Source organism: Panthera pardus, unplaced genomic scaffold (assembly GCF_024362965.1).
Source record: "Panthera pardus isolate Hobbes unplaced genomic scaffold, ASM2436296v1 HiC_scaffold_17, whole genome shotgun sequence".
Taxonomy (NCBI): domain Eukaryota; kingdom Metazoa; phylum Chordata; class Mammalia; order Carnivora; family Felidae; genus Panthera; species Panthera pardus.
Window position 1 is genome coordinate 109,049,783 of NW_026526732.1, and position 17,808 is coordinate 109,067,590.

The window sequence follows — 17,808 nt, forward strand, 5'->3', positions numbered from 1 at the left end:
CTGTTGATTTTTGACCATCAGGAAAGGCAAAGGTGTTAGAAGACTAATATTTTATTAAAACTCCTTAAAGTGGATTTGAATCTAATGGACTCCATGAGAGTTGAGTGGTTAACAGTACTAGAAAATAAAAGGTAGTTCCTCTATAAGATAATTTTAATCAAGTCCTGAACATTCAAAATTGTGTCTTTGCTGAAGAGAGTTCTAACTAAATACCATTTATTTCCTGACATAAGTTATTCTTTATTCAAACCTCCTCCCCTATTAAATGTTCCCTGGCTTGGGATCCTCAAACAGACAGCTCTCTTCTGTGCTCTTACAGGAGGCATGGTGTTGTTTTAGGTCAGCTGTGCGCTTCTTTCTTCTTCGTGTTCAGGTATTCGTTGCTAAAATTGGGCACTGGAGAGGTTGGTGAATTCATCTGAATGAAATGTCCACTAAAAGGTGAAAGGTAAAGTATGGTGATGATGAAAAGTGTTGGAGAAAGGGAAATGATTGGGAAGTACGTCCAGCTTTCACCAGGAAAGCTTAGGTGTGAAATGGATGTGATAATGACCACCCTGTAGATAATTACTTGCACAAATCATTACTCAGCAGACTCAGCTGAGATCTTCTGGATTCATCTGTCCCTGTTCCCTGTTGTCACACGTTCTTCTCTGTGTTGGTATTGTTTAATGCTGAGTCTGTGTCTACAATTCCACATAAACAGCACATCAAACTTAGGAGTGTCGAACACTCTCAGATGGTTAAGTTTTAAGTTCTTGAGCCTTGTACCTACACCATGATTACACCTGGAAAAAATCTCAAGCACCTTGGCGCTTTCCAGGGCTGATGTCCCCAGCGCTGACCCATTGCAGAATCTCTGGAGTTGATCCTTCATCCTTTAGAATTTCTTCATCAACTCTAAGCATCTTGGCGGCCTGCTTGGAGCTGATCTCCCCAAATAGGCACATCCAAAACAGATCTCGCCCAAGCTTGAAACTCATTATTTCCATCTGCACTTAGATTTCACATAGGCGCTATTAGCACAATGCGCCCTAAACTCAAGTGACATCAATCCCATTGGAAACCTGTGGTTAAAATTAACCTCAATTCCTCCCACTGCCTTTCCCACCATGAAGTCACCACAAAGTCTTGTTGATTGTGCCTTCAACGTGCGTAAGATGTCCTTGCCATCTGTCCTTCTAGTGGTCCCTCTCTGGGTCTTCAACATCTCTTAGCTGTCCCTGTCTTCCAGATTGGCCATCGAAAGCCATTCTCGACACACCAAAGTCTCTGTCTTAAAATACAAGACATCACTTCCTTCTTAAAATTTCCCAATTTTAACCTCTTCTTTTTCTAATAGATGCATGTAAACCTGTATATTTTCCACTAAGTATTGTTCTAGTAGCTTTTAGTTAGAATTACCTTCTGGTTTCCATTATACTTTGACTTTGACTTGTGGCTTATATAGAAGTGTCATGCTGAAGTTTCCCTATATCTGGGCATTTTCTACTTTTTTGTTACTGACTTCCTGTTTAATTCTGTTGTCAGAAAATATCTGAAGGTTTATTTTAGTCCTTTAAAAATTTGGGGGACTTGTTCGATGGCCCTGTTTTGGTGAATTTTTCAGGTGCACCTGAAAATAATGTGTATTCTGCAAGAGTTAGGCATAGTGTCTTAGAAGTGCTAATTAGGTTAAATTGCTAAGTTACTAGCCATGGCCTAAATCTTCTATACCCTACTTATTTCCCCTTTTCTTTCAGCTTCTCACCAGCTACTCCAAGGGGTCTTTTAAATCACCAACCATAGTCGTGGTTGTTCTATTTCTTATTTTAATTTTCTCAGTTTCGCTTCATCCAAGAATTAATAAGTGTCCTTGGTGAATTGATCATTTAATTGTTGTTGAACGTTTCTCTTTAACCTTGGTCTTGCTTTTTACCTTCAGGTCTACTCTGGCTGATATTGATATGGCCACACCAGCTTTCTAATGCCTAGTGATTTCAAGGGAAGCTTTCCTCGTCACTCTACCTTCAACCTGTCATCATTAGTCATCTTGCGGGTCTCTTGTAAGCAGGGAACAGTTGGCTCCGGTTTTTCTTATTTTGCTATTCTGCCAGCCGATCTCTGCCACTTAATTACGTGTTTATCCCACTCACACGATATGAAGTTATTTATATTTGGATTTAAGTCCATCGTCAAGTTATTTTTTTGTCCATTTGTCCCCCCTTTTTATGTTCCTCTTTTTCTGTGTTTCTTTGAATGAATAGTTATTATTCCATTTAACCTTTGTTTAACCTAAAATGTATTATCTTTTCTCTCCACCTCCTTTTTAAGATTTTTTAAATCTTTGGTTTCCAAGCATTTCAATATAATTTGGGTGGTTATGATTTCCCTTATGATTATCCTGGCTGTCATTTGCTGGGCTTCTTGAATCAATGAGGTGATGTGACTTTTATTTTTTCATTGAGCTGTATCCTTAAGATTCGTGCATTTTAATAGTGTAAAGTACACCTTGATTTTTTTTTTTTTTTTAAGGAAATCTTCACTGATGACGTCTACACTCCAAGAATTAAAGCTTAGGCTCCAACCTGTCTCATCACATTCAGATTAAATTATACCTTCCCCTCTGTGGAAGGCACACACCTCATCGTCTCTGGTCTGGCCCACATATTCCCATGTAATCTCATTTCTTTCCATGCCCTCCTTCAAATCCTTGGATATCCACCGACCTGCCTCCTGACCTCCCCCCCCCCCGCCACGCCTCCATCCCCGCCCACCCACCATTCCCCGCCTCCCAAGATCACGCCCACTCCACTCAGTTCCCAATGACAAGACCCCCCTTTCTGACGTCTCTGCATCATGCTTCATAGTCTTTTCATCTATGAAGTCTCAGATCAAGGGTCATTTTCTGTAGAAAGCCTTCATGGGCACTGGGGTAGTTTCCAATTTTTTTGGCTAAACAGGCTTCTCTGAACATTATGGTAGATACCTTTGGTGAACGCATTTCTCCTGGGAATCTTTAATCCTTTAATCTTTTCCCTTTAATCTTGTAAAGGGAAAATTCCCCTACGAAAAAGACCTGGGGACATCAAGAAATATTTACTTTTACCAGGTTCCCCTATCACGGGGTTTCCGTAGTGTAGTGGTTATCACGTTCGCCTAACACGCGAAAGGTCCCCGGTTCGAAACCGGGCGGAAACAGCCGCTGGCCTTCGTTTTGCTCCTGAGCCTACATCCTTTTAGACGTGAACCTGCACTCCCTTTCTGGGGTCTCAGACTTAAAAACACACGCGAACATTTGCTACACCCAAATACGTCAGTTTAGTATAAAGATGATCTTGAACTGAGAGCAACTGAGAAAAAGCAAACAGGAAGAGCCCTCTGTCCTCCTGTGTGCCTGAAACAGGACGTAAGTGTCCCTTGGTGAAGGTTCCCCCCCACCCCCCATGTTCTGCCAGAGAGAGAACCACCCCGATGACTGGAGGTAGGAAGTCAGCGCCAAGAGGAGCCTGAGGAGATAAACTGCGAACCAACCCGGTCTTCCATTCTTTCCCCGCTGTTTTCCTTCCCACAACTGTTGCCCCTTGGAGCCCACGCTCCCCTTTTCTTGGTCTACCCGCTTCCCTACAATGTATCACCCTTTGCTAAAATGGCATAAAAGCTTTCCAGTCTAACTGCTTCTTTGGGTTCTCACTTCTTTTACGTGAAGCCTTCACGCCTGTAAAATTAAAATAAAAAAAAAAAAAAAACAACATCAACGAACTTTGTAAACCTTTTCTCCGGTTCGTCTGTCTTTTGTCAGTTGCATTCGTAGGCCCCAGCCCCCAGCCTAAGAGAAGAGAGGGAACATTTTTCTTCCCTACATATGGAAATTGTGAACATCGGGGCCTTGGGAATTTGAAGAAAATACACGCATATCCAAAAGGATGTGAAGGAATAAGCATGTAATGGGGAGCCAGGAGTACTCACATTTCAACACACGGTCCCATGGTCCCATGAACTAACTCACATGGTCCCACACAAAATAAATAAGTTACACAGTGTGTTACAGTGGTTATGAGTGACATGGGGGAAAATAAAGCAGAGAATGAGGAGAAGCACTGGAAAGAGGGGAGGTGAAAGTTTCAGGTGTGAGTTTCAGGTGTTATTTGAGGAAACACCTGCAGTAGTTAAGGGGCTGGGACTGGGCAGGGCAAAGCACGGGACAGCGAGGAGCCTGATGCTTACAGCGAAGAACAAGGCTGAGAGCAACTGCAGCCAGGGGTGCAGGGGTGCAGGGTGACACCCGAGGTCTTCAGGGGCCCGGAAACCCAGGTGGGGACTTGGGCGCTTACTCTGATGAAAGGAGGAGACGCCACTGAGTTGTGAGCACAGCTGGGCCACCAAGAGGAGTAGGTTCAGAAAGATCCGCTGGCTGCTCATGGTGGAGTGTTCGGTGAGGGCTGGAAAGGCCGGATGCGGGACCCGTTAGGAGATGCTTGCAGCATATTCCGCGTTAGACGTGCAGGTGCTGTGCACCAGGCTGCTAGCAGCTGGGTGGTGAGAGCGTTTTCGGATCTAGATGCTTCTGAGGGCAGAGGGAAAGAGAATTCCCGCACCTGTGTGGAATGAAAGAATAATTGAAGTCAAGCGTGTTGCCAAGATTTTTGCCTAAATATCTGAAAAGTTGAAAGAGCCATGAAGTTGAACAAGGTTTTGAGGGGACCCTCTGGCATCAGCCACCCCTATCTCTTCTGCCACGCCACCGGGTCAATGACAGACCCTTGTCTTCAGTCCAGCGAGTGGGGCCTTCTCCACGGGGGCTGTGATGGCCGAGTGGTTAAGGCGTTGGACTCGAAATCCAATGGGGTCTCCCCGCGCAGGTTCAAATCCTGCTCACAGCGTTGCAGCTTTTTGGTGAGGGTCCCAACCGGCCCCCTCCTTTCAGCCACGGTCCCAATTTATAACCCTGAATGTTTGAGGCGCCTGGGCCACCAGCCCGGTGTGACTTCCACCCTCCCCTTCCCTGGTCTGGGCGCCTGAGAACCTCCAGATTTCCACGTCTCCACCGTCCATGCCGAGATCCGGCCTTGGAGAGCTCAAAAACACCGGCTGCCTGATCGTGAGGCTGTGAAATCTGACGAACGCCTGCTCACGCTGGCGACTATTCTGCCTCCCTCGAAGAGCCAAGTACAATTTAAGCCAATTTTGTGTTTGTTAGTAAATGAGTTCCTGGTTTCCAAGTTTCTCCGTCAAGTGCGAATCTTAAAATGTATACTTCCACTGAATTCTCGCCTCCTTATTGCATCTGGTGTTTCTTGCAGTCTGTGGGCGACGTCTGCAGGCGGGGCGGTGAGGAGGAGCCCCAAAGCCAGGCACCAGTATAAGCTGGAGTGAAGACAGAGTCCAGAGGGAACGTGAACCCTGCGTCCGTGGAGATTTGTTCAAGCAAAAGCCAAACCAAAACGAAGCAAAGCAAACAGCCCCGAGGCGCCAAACAAGTGTCCCGTGGGGACAGTCAGAGAAGCGCAGGTCGCCCTCTGTCTTCAATGAAAACATTTTATGTAAATGTGTTCTGCAAGCAAGTCATAAAATCAATTATGCTTTCCCAGAATTGGTACAGATTTTGTTCCTAGTCAACCACTTCCTCGGCTGGTGTGAATTGTGTAAAGTAACGAAAATAGTGACACTGAGGCCACCTGAGCAAGTGCGGGCCAGTGGCGCAATGGATAACGCGTCTGACTACGGATCAGAAGATTCTAGGTTCGACTCCTGGCTGGCTCGTCGGGCTCACTTTTTTCTCTTCATGCTTTCTAGGTACCTATAAAAAAAAAAGAAAAAGAAAAAAGAAAGATTGGAACAATCCTCAAAGTCCTCCGAACACATTTTCCTGGAACATGATCCTTCGCCCTCGCGATGCTGTGCCACATCGGCTGTGGGTTGAGTCTGAAAGAGACGCGTCAGAAGCATCGAAGGAACGATCCTCTAAGCTTTTTCTTCCTTCATCTCTTGAACTGGAGACAGGAGATTGGCCCAAAAAGACCGTTAGAAGGAAGGTTTTAAAATCAAAGAAGCTCTAAAAAATAAAAGCTGTTCTTCCAGTATCTTCTCCACCCACATTTTTCCCCGTGGGAAAGGTCCTCACCCCAGAGGTCTCTCCTGCGAGCTGCTTCCTCCCACGGCTACCAGCCAAGAAAGGGAACCCCTCCTGGGGAACCCCTCAAGGAAGGTTGGGCTGTGGGGACACGGGTGCGAGCGGCTCTTTGCCTCAGTGGGGCCCCTTAGAGCTTGGCCCTGACGGCCGGCCGCAGTCGCCACCCCTCCCCGACATGTCCCCACGTGCCCGGCCAGGCCATCGTGGGGACAGACGCCCCCGCCCCCGAGGGACGAAGAGCCGACAGGAATCCCTTCTTTTACAAAAGTAAACTGCGGGAGAAGATGAGGAAGACCTGGGAGGTGGCAGCTCCCGGGGGTGGGGGTGTGGTGGGGAGGGGGCTCTCAACAGACCTGCCTCCTCCCTGTGCGTCGGGGCCCAGCATAGAGGCTGGGGGGGAATCACTGCCAAGTGGGGGAAATTCTTCAAACCAGCCCAGAAGATCATCCTCATACGTGGACCGATTTCCCAATGTGTAGCCTGTCTCCTCGCTCGGCGTGGCAGGTGAATTGCGGTCAGCGCGTGCGCCTTGGCGGGCGGGGACGGAACCGAAGAAAGCGGGTGCAGCCTCGCCGGGGGCCCGCAGGTGCAGGGGCGGAGACCCGACCCGAGCGAAGCCCGTGTGTCGCTGCCCCAGCCAACCGAGTCACCGCCAACCTCCGCCTGCCTCCTTTTCTCTCTAGCAGCTTCTCTCACGCGCCCGGATAATACCGTCTCCTGGAGTTTCACCGAAAACCGAGCAGGCACATTGCTACAACTGTCCTTGACGCCCCCCTTTCCTAAAACACAGCCGCCTCGTTCCCACACCACTCCCTCGGGTTGCTTCAGGAAACTCTTCGCAGCGGGTGTAGTTACTTTTAATTAAGAACAAGCGAAGCGAAGATACATAGCCTTCTTGTTGGGAAGAGGAAGGTCTGAACTTCTGATTCTGATTCGCGGCGATTTGGGGTCCGACGAGTGAGTTGGCCAAGTCCACGCGCCAGGAAGGCCAAAAAGGTCACCCTGCGTGGCCCGTACGGGGATCGAACCCGCGACCTTGGCGTTATTAGCACCACGCTCTAACCAACTGAGCTAACCGGCCACCCGACGGGGGACGCTTTCTAAAAGAATAAGTTCATCTACAGTTTTGTTTGCCTAAAACTAAGGGGAATGTCTTCTTTTTCTTCTCCCGCTTCTAAGGGCCATTTTGAACTGTATCCATAGCCTGTAATGAGAAGTCTACACTCCCAGTTCTTCGGATTTGGACTAGGAAATCCACGGAGAGACTTGTGCAGACGCTGGGGCCAGCCTATGTGTGGAGACAGCACCGGGACGGGATTTTCGGTTGTGGTGAAGGGAGTGTTCCCTTCTTAGAGGCGAGTCGGTATCTCCGGATCACACGTCGCAAACTTCTCTCCCAGGACTTGTACCTTAGTGACGCGTCCAGTTCAGGTCGGTTCCAGGCAAGGAAACGCAGACGAGCGCGAGGCAGGAAAGGCCCTGTGCCCCGGGGTCTCTGAAGCCCCGCAGACACCTGCCCCGACGTCATGAGCCGGGACGGCGGCCCCCAGCAGCACGGGTCACCACCGTGAGTTGTCCTGTTTGGGGGGCAGGAGAGCAGGGCCGCGGAGGTTTGCAGAGGGCGAGGGGCAGGCGGCGCCCGGCTGTTAATTCTCCGCCGACGGCACCTGCTGGGTGTCTCTCGGATCGCGGCGTGCGAGCGGGGGGACCCCCGGAGTCAGCCAGCTGCGCGCTGGGCGTCCCACGAGCCTCCTGGCCGGTCCCCCGAACACAGGTTGAAGGTGTTCCCGGTGTGAGTTACTCCCCACGTATTTGTCGAACTTTCGTGCTGAGAATACTTTTCCGAGAATACTTTTATTTAGAGCTAAGAGAATCAACAGGTGATGACGACTGTTGGGTTCAAAGCCGACGCTGGCGCAGGACAGAAGCACGCGCCTCCAGGGTCCGCTCTGGAAGTGTCCAGGGTCGACGGGTAGAGACTGGGGGCCCAGGGCTTCCGAGTCCCCGAGGTGGCCTCCGCGGTCTGCGTCCTCCTCGTCGTCGCGGGGAGCCGCGCGCCCCACCGCGACCTGACCGCGGGGTCCGCACGGCAGCCGCGCCCCCCAACCGCGTCCCGGGCTCCGGGCTCCGCAGGCAAAGCCGCCGCGACGCACGTCGCTGGTTTCCGGGCCTTGAAACGCCGAAGGGATTACCCTGGACTCCTTCCTCCGGGAAGAACGGAGTTTCCAGGGCGGCCCGGCCCCCTGACTTTTCCGACCCCGCCCCTGGGTCTCCGGGCCCACCGCGGGCCCCGCACTCGCTCCCCTGCAGACCCAGCCCCTCCCAGCTGGGGAAACCTAGGGTGCGGGTCAGCTGTCCTCACCCCACCTCGGTCCCCTGCCCACGTGGACCGAAGGTCCCACGTCCACAACTGTATTTTTCCGTGCCTGCTTTTAAGTGAAATACTGCGTGTGAACGTAGTGATTCCGGATCAGAAGAGGGGCTCGTGAAAAGACCCCCTTTAACATAATGGCATAGAACGAATCCATTGATCCTAGCCTCTACCCTCAGATCGTCCTCGGAGACCACCAGAGCGCTCGTCTGCTTCCTTCCCCACCCCCCCCAAATATCCTACCCCTAGTCAAGCGTTCCTTTAACGTCCCCACCTACACCCTCGGCCATATATTGTAGCGTGTGCAGCAAATGTCTTGTAAGAGAATTTCACACGATGCGCGTTATGTTTCAGATTAGATTCCGTTAAGTATCCAGCGCTGCCTTGGGAAAAATGATAGATGAATGTTCACAATTCCCGTGCTATTTTATAGCATGTATATAGTCACGTATAATCTTAATAAATACTAGTAAAACTCAGTTCATGTGGGGGGGGGAGAGGAGAAAGTGGGTGATGGGCATGGAGGAGGGCACTTGTTGGGATGAGCACTGGGCGTTGTACGGAAGCCAATTTGACAATAGATTATATTTTAAAAAATAAACCGAGCTTCTTTAAAAATAAATAAAATTCAATTTGTGTTTAAACTATCATTCTCGCCTTTCTGCACAGTAAAATGACGCACTAGGACTGTCCCTAGAGCTGAAAACCAAAATGCTGTATAAAGTAAGCAAAACTTCTTACAAGATTCAAAGTGCTGACCATGTAAGGACCCTAAATGAAAGCAGAAACAGAGGTAATTAAGTGAAGAACTCTAAGTGCTCATGCCCTGATTCTTATGGATGCATTTAATAACACCCCAGTGCTCTGAAAAAGGCACTGAGCTCTCTTTACCTGAAGGAACTGGAGGAACTTAGTGTATAGATGTAGAATTGCGTTTTGCCAGAGTTTACAAAAGCCCTTTCCAATAAAGTAAGGGTAAATGTATGCGGCTCCTTTCCACATAAATGGTGCTGTGGACTGAACTTATTTGAGGGTGACTGACATTTGCTATGAGTTCACGGTTTCCGAGGCCCATCAGTAATAGGAAAGTCAACATTTGCAAAAGGGGCGCAGGACGCCTGCCGAGACCCGGGATCGAACCAGGGACCTTTAGATCTTCAGTCTAACGCTCTCCCAACTGAGCTATCTCGGCGAGCCCTGAGAGTGTTTCTTGTCAATTACTCCTTAAATAAGCTTTTCTGAACAGCCTATTTGCTTTTTAGGATGATACGTTTCAGGAAAGTCAGTAAATTTTTTGTGTTGTTTTCTGAAAATGTAACACAAAAATAATCTTCTGAAAATGTTACATTTTGCCCATTTCAAAACTAATCCTACGGAAAAAGAAATCAGACGGGGGGGGGTGACTATACATACAGTAATACAATACTGTATGTTAACTATATGAAAAAAAAGTTAAACAAATTTACACAATGTGTGACCATATTTAAGGTTTCCTGAGTATTGTAGGAAGAACAAAAAAAAAAAGGTGATAAAGAAAATTTTGTACTGGGTTTCTAATGTATGAATTAGATAGCCGTGGGAGTGTAGGGATTCAAAGCTTCCTGCTGGAAGAATTCAAGAAAACACCATTTGGGGTAATTTCTAGTTTGGACCCCCCCCCCCAATTTTTTTATTCTTTCAGTTGTTTTTATTCCTTTCCCCTTTCATTTTACGAAAGTATAAATTACATAGCGTAAAGTATGCAAATCTTAAGTGCACAGCTTGATGATTTTTACAAGCACACACCCTGTGTAAGCACCTGAGCACTGTCAGACTCCCTCTCATTTGCTGTCCTCCCAAAGTCAGCCACTGGTCCGGGCTCTCACTGTATGTGCTGTCCTTTACTGTGTCTTCATACACATTAAAACAAATTGAATCTGCATTCTTATGTCTGGTTTCTTTCACTCAATATTGTCTTTGAGATTCATCTGTGTTTTTATCTGTGAAGACAGTTTGTTCCTTTACATCAACTTCCATTTGGTTACACCACAATTCACTGGTTCATTCTAATGCTGATGATGGCATTTGGTTTCCAGTTCTAGGCTACAAAAGCCACTGAACCGTCTTGTGCATGGTTTCAGGTGAACATAAGCACTCATTCATCGTATAAATAGATAGATACATACACAGATAGATACATGGATAGATACAAAGGTATATGGATAGATACATTGATAAATACCTAGATACATAAATACACAGATAGAATATGAAATTGCTGGGTCACAGGATATATGTATGTTTAACTTTATTAGATGTTGCTAAACAGTTTTCCAAATGCACGTATTAAGTGTATACACTCTTAACTGCGATGTGTGAGGCTTCTGGTTACTTCATAGACTAGCCAGTACCGGATATTGTCAGCCATTCTAATTTTGGCTATTCAGGCCAGGATGTTGTGCAGTTTCTTTGTGATTTTCACTTGTATTTTTTTTTTGATGACTAATGACATTAATTATTAACAGAGGGGAGAATAAGATATTTTTGGTGTTTCTCTGTATTGTTTAAAATAGTTACACTATGGGGGTATCTGTTATTTGGATAACTGAAAAAAATAATAATTTAGCATACCCTGTATCAAAAATTATATGAGCAACTTGCAGTCAACAAACCCCACCTCCTATATAATGCAAAACATCATCATAGTATTTAAGCGCAGACAAGCCCAAACACAAATCTTTCCTCTTTTGCCCAAACCTGCTGGTAAGACCAAACACAGACCCTTCCCCTGTCACTCCTCGCCAAGTTCTCATGTCATGCCTTTGTGACATGAGTGATTGACTAAGATGAGAACTGTTTGTCCCTCTGTCCCCCCACCCCCACCCCCCGTTCAATGATTCGAGAAAGACTCACGGGACTCAGCATATAGGTGTCCTCATAGCTATGATTTATCACAGCAAAAGTCACCAAAGGAAAAAGGCACCAGGCGCAAAGTCTGGGGGAAACCAGGGGCGAGTCACAGAGGACAGGCTTAATTCCCACAGCCGAAAATTGTGACAAGACATGGAAAATGTCCACCAGGGAAGTTCGTTAGAGACCCGGTGCCCAAATACTTGGGGGTGGGGGGAGACTGCCTAGCGTATATCAAAACTGCAGACCCAGGAAGAAGGCAGGTGTTCGGCAGAACTGTATGCTTTGCATGAACAGCTCAGGCACAGTGAGGCGCTCCTGCCATTTGGGAAACGGTCGGAATCTCTTAAAATCTAAGTTCCCAGATGCCAGCCACAGGCCCATCCTGCAAGCAGGCCCTTCTAAGGACAGCAGTCCCAGGCCTGCTGTGTGAACTCTGTACCATCCCCTTGAAAGCAGCCAGACACACAACTGAACATTTCCCACTCATCTGATTGAAACTTCCCCAATTGCTAAATGATTCCACACAACCTCATGTGGACGCTGCGTATATTCCCTATAAAAGTCTAAGGCAAACCACCCTGCAGAGAACGCCGCCATCCCGCATTCTGGGGCACTCTCCCGATCACGAGGGCCTAAAAAAAGTCGGTGTCCTCATCTATCTGGCTTTTGTCTTTGGCCGTTTGGTGTCCTGGGTCACACGGGAGTAAAAGCCCACCTGGGACACCCGTCTCATCCACCCAGACGCTGAGGGCTCCCAGCCTGCTGTCGTCCTTTCCTGACGGTGGCTCTGGGATCGATCCCGGTAAGACCACCTGCTGATACAGGTGCTCCAGACATTCGTCTGGGGCAGCTCGGTAAGGATCTAATTTTGCTTCTTTGTTTGACAGTTATTTTGCTCTGGCTTTTCACCTTGATATTATGGGTAACTCTAAATGCACCCCAAGCCCCCTTCAAAAGCTCCCGCCATTACATGCTTTGGCACAACGGTGACAATTCAGTTCATTTCCTCCCCCAAATGGCAGAATTTAACTCCTCCAACTATCTGTTTTTAGTATGCCCTTGATTATGTAAGATAACAAAGTCTTTCCACCTTTGACACAGCTACGATTATTTATAATGACATTACCTTCTATGTTGACTTTTTAAAATAGGCTATTCTTCAGAGCATTTCTAGGTTTACAAAAAAAATTGTGCAGAAAGTTCAGGGAGTTCCCAGGTTCCCTATTCCCCCAAATTCAGAGTTTCTTCTCTTAGTAGCATCTTGCATTAGTATGATACATTTGTTACAATGGATAAACCAAGAGTGATACATTGTTGGCAGCCGAGGTCCACAGTTTCCTAGGATTTACTCTTTGTGTTGTACAGGCCCATAGGTTTTAAAACATGCAGTGGCTGAATGAGGCAGCCACTGCGATGTAGGCGTTAGGCTGCTCTTGACCTTCTGATGACACGTCACAAGGAGGGTCGTCTGCCTCCAGACCTCAGCTGACCGCGGGCAGCGGAAACTGTCAAAAGTGGAACCACGTGTACGGAGGGATTACCGCACAGACAGTCCCCATTTATGATGGTTCCGTTTACGTTGGTGCAAGAGCCATACACATTCAGGAGGAAGCAGACTTTGGATTTCGATCTTTTTCCAGTCTGTGATGTGGGTGGGGTCCTCTCTCGTGATGCTGGGAAGCATCACGACCATTCTGACCCCATTCTGCTGGTCACTTTCAGCACAGCCTTGAGTGAATTACATGAGACATTCAACACTTTAGTATAAAATAAGCTGGGTGTTAGATGATTTTGCCCAACTGTAGGCTGATGGGAGCATTCTGAACACATGTGAGGCGAGCGAAACTGATGTCCCGTAGGAAGTGCGTTAAATGCATTTGTAACTTACATTTTCCATTTATGATGGGTTTAGCAGGACGTAACCCCTCTGCAAGTCAAGGACATCCGTATTTGTAAACATTTTCCACTCATTTCCCTTGTTCTTTGTTTTGTTAGTTGTCTCCCGCTCCGTTTCCACCTTCTGGGGCTTACTTGAGCATTGGCTGTGATTCCACCTTCTGTGATGCTCACGGACTGTGATCAGTGACCGTGATTCCCTCTGCCGCTCTCCTTCCTCTCCAGGTTTTGGGTTACCAGGTCGCCCTGTGACCTCAATATCCTGATACATCTAGGGAGAATTATTGATTTTCAGCTTTTCTCTTGTGGTGAGGATGAGAGTGATGGCTCCCAAACTGTTTACACGTTGGAGCAGAAACTGAAAGTCCCCTGTGTTTACCTTTAAGATCTTATTGTCACTTGGTTAAATAGGTAGCCAAGTATTAACTTGCGAACTTATTTAATTAGGTGTTACTACCTGGAAACTTTTGACATTTTTTTCTCCTCGCTTCAACTCCTGACGCAGTTTGCACCTAACACTGACTGAGATTTCCCAGAGGGCTCCTAGAGAATCAGCCACGATTTGCTCCTTAATATTGTAAAAAGAGGGTGTTAGAAATAATTAAGCTTATTCCCTATGTTACTATTGACCTGTTTCATGGGAAGCACTGTCAGATCGGGGGAGATTTCTACCTGACTCCTCTACCTGGAGTTGGCCAAACAGCAAAGTGTGAGGGCACAGTCCCTAGGCTTCTCTCGCTTCTGACACGTATTTGCAAGTTTTCGTTCTGCAAAACACCATTGGGCTCGATAATTTGCTAAAAGGGGTCCCGGAGCTCATCAGAGCTATTATACTCATTGGTTACAGTGTCTTAAAGGGAAAGGACACAAATTAAAATCAGCCAAAAGGAGACACACATCCAGCAGACTCTGGCAGAGTTCCAAATGAAATTGCTGTCATCCTCAGGATAAGCGATCGTTCTGCATCGACATGTGACAATGCACAGAGTATTTATTGTTAGCTCAGGAAGTTCACCTGAGTTTCTGTGCCCAGAGTTTTTACCGGGCTTTATTGTACAGGCATAAGTGATCGATTACGCATGTGCTTGAACTCACTCTCCAGGCTGCCTGAGAGCATGACCTAAAGCCCCCACCCTAGATCACATGGTTGGTCTTTCTGACATAGCTGTGGTATGTGGCCAGACCCATCCTAAAATATATACACAGTAAAACCTGGGATTGCAAGTATCTTGTTCCGCAAACGTTTCACAAGACAAGCAAACGTTTCTGATAAATTTTCACTTGATACACGAGCAATGTCTTGCAAAACGAGTCGTACGTGACGCCGAACGTCAGGTGATCACAACTGAGCCAATGGTTTTGAAGTTCGCTTGAATATACAAATACATATTGGATATATTTGCAATGAAGTGCTTTAGATCACAAGCATGTTTCTGAAACGAATTAGGCTCACAGACCAAGGTTTCACTGCTACTTTTGGGTATGACATAGATTAGCTTCCAATATCTGAAGCAAAGGACAGACCTCTCTGGCCGTTTTCACTACCTGGGAAGGGGTGGGGTCCTCTCCACATGTTCACCTCGAATGGTATCTGGCAAAGAAGAGAATGTAAGTCACTCTAGTTTTTGAAGAAACTAACAACATTGGTAAAACAAAGAAGATTGTCAACTTTTCATGTTTATGGGCCCTGCTTCTGGGCTCCCAGGGAAGCCATGCTTTAACATTTACCAAGGTCAAAATGACTCAGCAAAACCTCAAAGCAGGGGCTCTATTTCTGCCTTGAACACACACGGTACATCTGCTTTATTTAAAAAAATAATAATAACCAAAAAGGAGCATTCCTAACATAAAGATAAGAAAAGTTTCAAAACCTCCCTGGTTCCTGTAAGATTAAAGTCACGCGGTGTTGCACATACTAAAAATGTAAGATAAAGTCTAACTTTCTAGAGTGTTCTTCATCATGATGATTTGTAACATTAAAATTTTTTTAATGTTTATTTATTTTTGAGAGAAAGAGACAGAGCATGAGTAGGAGAGGGGCAGAGAGAGAGAGGGAGACACAGAATCTGAAGCGGGCTCCAGGCTCTGAGCTGACAGCACGGAACCTGACAGGGCTTGAATCCATGAACCACGAGACCCTGACCTGAGCCAAAGTCTGGCGCTTAACTGAATGAGCCACCCAGGCGCCCCCATAACTTTTTTAAATGTGAAAAACATATATAACTGCACCAAATGTTCCTTCCTAAGAGCTCTCTCTTCTTTGCAAGGTTTGTGTATCCCAGGCACCTGAACTAACTTGTGCTCAAATGAAACTCTTTTCCTTTCTCTTTAAAGATTTTTAAAAAGCTTATTCAATTTGCGTCCACAACGTAAAGCAACAGCCTGTGCTCGGGGACCTGGGGGCTGGGAGATAGAACCAGGGAGGACCTTGATACTCACAAATATTCAGAGCCAAGGAAATGTGTTATCTAGGCAAAATAAATAAATAAATAAATAAAAATTCACAAAATTGTTACATGAACCATAACTTGGATGTGACAGAAGACGCAAGAGTGGGCCATATTTAAGTTATGGATAAAATCACTTACAGGGCTTTTTAAGGATATGGATCTTTTCAGTTTGCACCAGAAATAGAAATGGAAACTGGGGAGAAATAAGCAAATAGTAAAGACACCCACAGGTCAAAATTGTGAGAAAGTTTCTTGTTCAACTATTTAAAATTCTATCACTCCATAAATAGTCACAAAATTTTACTGGACACAATGAAGAGGGAAATTTTTGAAGTAGAATATTTGGCTGTTTCCTCTTCTTCTTCTTCTTCTTCTTCTTCTTCTTCTTCTTCTTCCCCTCCTCTTCCTCCTCCTCCTCCTCCTCCTCCCCCGCTTTCTTTTTAATTTTAGAGAGAGTGCACACAGGCTGGGGAAAGGGGCAGAGGAAGAGAGAGAATCTTAAGCAGCCTCCACGCCCAGTGCCCAGTGTGGAACCCAACATGGGGCCCAACACAGGCTGGATCCCACGACCCCAGGATCATGACCTGAGCCCAAATGAAGAGTCGGACCCTCAATCAACTGAGCCACCCAGGCGCCCCTATGTGGCCTTTTCTGATGGCACACGAGGTCTCACGGTGGCTAAAACAAACTCATTACCAGTTCTATTTCTCAGCCAAGCGTGTAAATCAATCCTCATTTGGTGGAAGTGTGTGTCAACTCTACAAAAACCTCGAGTTATAGTGTTTAAAATATCTGATATTTTCACCTGGAACAGCCAACAGAAACCCTTTTTTTTTTTTTTTCCTTCTCATCATTCCCATCCAAACCATCTTACTTTTTCCTCCTTCCTTTTTTATCTTCCTTTTCTCTTCAAAGTTCTGCATTCTTCTCCTGTACCATTTTGAGACTCTATAGATATTTTTGAGCATTTTGAGCACTTTTGAGCAAAAAGTCATGGTAATTGCCCTTAATAAGCAAACTCGTAGGAAAGACGGCTGTATATGTAAACACATCTTTTTTACCATGAGATAAATGTGAATTCAGCACTACAAATTATCTATTAGGAAGAGGGAAGAAACCATCAGGTCTGTTTCCGGGCCACGAAGAAGGAGCAGGAATCTGGCACATGAACCAGATGAAGAGAATCTCATAGGCAGGGGAATAGAGAGAGACGTTAGGAGGTAAGGTGGAATCAAGAAGACCGCGTAACAGACAAATACGAGGAATCAAACATGAGTCTTGGCCACAGACATCAGCACAGCACGATGCCAAGTAGAAGAGGTCGAACCAAAACCCCACAAGTTGTATGATCTCACCTACACGAAATTCTAGAAAAGGCAGCCGGATGGCAGCGGAGAGCAGGTGAGTGGTGGCCAGGGGGGCGTGCAGGGGAAGTAGGCTACACCAGGGAAGGTGGAGATGCTGGGGGAAGGCGCTGCTCCCCGTCGACGGTGGTGGAGTTTACCCCTGAGATACGATCATCCTGCTGGGCAGACTAAAGCCTCCGTGAAGATGTCCACACCACCACCCCCAGATCCTGGGAACGTGCTGCCTCACACGGCAAACGGAATTTTGCAGATGTGCCTAAATTCAGGATCTTAAAATAGGGAGATTATCCTGGATTATCCAGGGGCTCCAATACAATCATAAGGGTCCTTAAAAGATGGAAGAGGAGAAACATTAGAGTCAGGAAAGGAGAGGTGACCACAGAAGCAGCGATCAGGGTCATTCAGTGGCTGGCTCTGGAGATGGAATGGCCCAGGGCCAAGGCGCCGGCGGGCTCTAGAAGGCTGAAAGCCGAGCAGGCAAGAAGAAGGATGCTCCCCCAGAACTTCCAGGAGGTCCCAGCCTGGCCAGCAGCCTGATCTCAGGGCAGCGAGAGCCACCGTGGACTCGCGGCCTAAGGAGCTGCAACGCAATGATCCTGCGCTCTTTTAAGCCACTAAGTTGGTGAGAATCTCACGAAAAAGGAGTTGCTAGAAAACTGCATGGCTGTCTTCTGTTTTGAACAACCCGCGGCAGTGCTCTAAAATCAAGCCTCGGAAGCC

General features: G+C 46.8%; 1 protein-coding gene and 5 non-coding genes across 6 annotated transcripts in view; 4 read left to right on the plus strand and 2 right to left on the minus strand.

Annotated features, from left to right (window-relative positions):
* Positions 1-17,808, plus strand: part of LOC109252608 (histone H2B type 1-C/E/F/G/I) — a 490,736-nt gene that overhangs the window by 65,253 nt on the left and 407,675 nt on the right. The gene's annotated exons all lie outside the window — the stretch shown is intronic.
* TRNAV-AAC (transfer RNA valine (anticodon AAC)) lies at positions 3,108-3,180 on the plus strand. Its single transcript has one exon. It is a non-coding gene; the product is annotated as a tRNA-Val (tRNA).
* On the plus strand, positions 4,781-4,862 carry TRNAS-CGA (transfer RNA serine (anticodon CGA)). The gene has a single exon. It is a non-coding gene; the product is annotated as a tRNA-Ser (tRNA).
* TRNAR-ACG (transfer RNA arginine (anticodon ACG)) lies at positions 5,670-5,742 on the plus strand. Its single transcript has one exon. It is a non-coding gene; the product is annotated as a tRNA-Arg (tRNA).
* On the minus strand, positions 7,120-7,193 carry TRNAI-AAU (transfer RNA isoleucine (anticodon AAU)). Its single transcript has one exon. It is a non-coding gene; the product is annotated as a tRNA-Ile (tRNA).
* TRNAF-GAA (transfer RNA phenylalanine (anticodon GAA)) lies at positions 9,603-9,675 on the minus strand. The gene has a single exon. It is a non-coding gene; the product is annotated as a tRNA-Phe (tRNA).